Below are 2,500 nucleotides of genomic sequence, written 5' to 3'. Positions count from 1 at the left end.
ACAGCTCTGACAGGAGTAGATATTGCATGCGAGCGAGGAGTCGTAATGGGCAAAATTGACTCGGGGGACCTCCAAATCGAATTCCGTTTCGAGCAAAACACTTCTTAGGCTTCAAGGAAGCTCCCATAAAATTTCCAAACCCAAACTCCAAACTTCATTTTTTAGCCTACAATGCCCACGTGCACGCCGGTGTGCACGCAGGGGTGCTTGAGCATGCGGGAGAGGAGCCATAATGGGCAACATTGACTCGGGGGACCTCCAAATCGAAATCCGTCTCGAGCAAAACACTTCTTAAGCTTCTAGGAAGCTCCCATAAAACTTCCAAACCCAAACTCCAAACTTTATTTTTTAGCATACAATGCCCACGTGCACGCCGGGGTGCTTGAGCGTGCGGGCGAGGAGCCATAATGGGCAACATTGACTCGGGGGACCTCCAAATCGAAATCCGTCTCGAGCAAAACACTTCTTAAGCTTCTAGGAAGCTCCCATAAAACTTCCAAACCCAAACTCCAAACTTTATTTTTTAGCATACAATGCCCACGTGCACGCAGGGGTGCTTGAGCATGCGGGAGAGGAGCCATAATGGGCAACATTGACTCGGGGGACCTCCAAATCGAAATCCGTCTCGAGCAAAACACTTCTTAAGCTTCTAGGAAGCTCCCATAAAACTTCCAAACCCAAACTCCAAACTTTATTTTTTAGCATACAATGCCCACGTGCACGCCGGGGTGCTTGAGCGTGCGGGCGAGGAGCCGTAATGGGCAAAATTAACACGGGGGACCTTCAAATCGAAATCCGTCTCGAGCAAAGCACTTCTTAGGCTTCTAGGAAGCTCCCATCAAATTTACAAACCCAAACTCCAAACTTCATTTTTTAGCACACAATGCCCACGTGCACGCGGGGGTGCTTAAGCGTGCGGGCGAGGAGTCATAATGGGCAAAATTAACTCGGGGGACCTCCAAATCGAAATCCGTCTCGAGCAAAGCACTTCTTAGGCTTCTAGGAAGCTCCCATAAAATTTCCAAACCCAAACTCCAAACTTCATTTTTTAGCATACAATGCCCCCGTGCACGCGGGGGTGCTTGAGCGTGCGGGGGAGGAGTCATAATGGGCAAAACTAACTCGGGGGACCTCCAAATCGAAATCCGTCTCGAGCAAAACACTTCTTAGGCTTCTAGGAAGCTCCCATAAAATTTCCGAACCCAAACTCCAAACTTCATTTTTTAGCATACGATGCCCACGTGCACGCCGGGGTGCTTGAGCGTGCGGGCGAGGAGTCATAATGGGCAAAAACTAACTCGTGGGATCTCCAAATCAAAATCCGTCTCGAGCAAAGCATTTCTTAGGCTTCTAGGAAGCTCCCATAAAATTTCCGAACCCAAACTCCAAACTTCATTTTTTAGCATACGATGCCCACGTGCACGCCGGGGTGCACGAGCGTGCGGGCGAGGAGTCGTAATGGGCAAAATTAACTCGGGGGACCTCCAAATCGAAATCCGTCTCGAGCAAAGCATTTCTTAGGCTTCTAGGAAGTTCCCGTAAAATTTTCAAACCCAAACTCCAAACTTCATTTTTTAGCATACGATGCCCACGTGCGCGCCGGTGTGCACGTCGGGGTGCTTGAGCGTGCGCGCGAGGAGCCGTAATTGGCAAAATTAACACGGCGGAAATCTAAATCGAAATCCGTCTCGAGCAAAGCACTTCTTAGTCTTCTAGGAAGCTCCCATAAAATTTTCAAACCCAAACTCCAAACTTCATTTTTTAGCATACGATGCCCACGTGCACGCCGGTGTGCACGAGCATGCGGGCGAGGAGTCGTAATGGGCAAAATTAACTCGGGGGACCTCCAAATCGAAATCCGTCTCGAGCAAAGCATTTCTTAGGCTTCTAGGAAGTTCCCGTAAAATTTTCAAACCCAAACTCCAAACTTCATTTTTTAGCATACGATGCCCACGTGCGCGCCGGTGTGCACGTCGGGGTGCTTGAGCGTGCGCGCGAGGAGCCGTAATTGGCAAAATTAACACGGCGGAAATCTAAATCGAAATCCGTCTCGAGCAAAGCATTTCTTAGGCTTCTAGGAAGCTCCCATAAGATTTCTGAACCCAAACTCCAAACTTCATTTTTTAGCATACGATGCCCACGTGCACGCCGGTGTGCACGAGCATGCGGGCGAGGAGTCATAAAGGGCAAACTTAACTCGGGGGACCTCCAAATCGAAATCCGTCTCGAGCAAAGCATTTCTTAGGCTTCTAGGAAGCTCCCATAAAATTTTCAAACCCAAACTCCAAACTTCAATTTTAGCATACCATGCCCACGTGCACGTCGGGGTGCACGAGCGTGCGGGCGAGGAGTCATAATGGGTAAAATTAACCCGGGGGACCTCCAAATCGAAATCCGTCTCGAGCAAAGCACTTCTTAGTCTTCTAGGAAGCTCCCATAAAATTTTCAAACCCAAACTCCAAACTTCATTTTTTAGCATACGATGCCCACGTGCACGTCG

This window comes from Cornus florida, unplaced genomic scaffold, assembly GCF_030987335.1.
Source record: "Cornus florida cultivar Cherokee Brave unplaced genomic scaffold, ASM3098733v1 CherokeeBrave_3.0.0_Hap2_scaffold_136, whole genome shotgun sequence".
NCBI classification, from domain to species: domain Eukaryota; kingdom Viridiplantae; phylum Streptophyta; class Magnoliopsida; order Cornales; family Cornaceae; genus Cornus; species Cornus florida.
Note: the sequence above shows the minus strand (reverse complement) of the source record.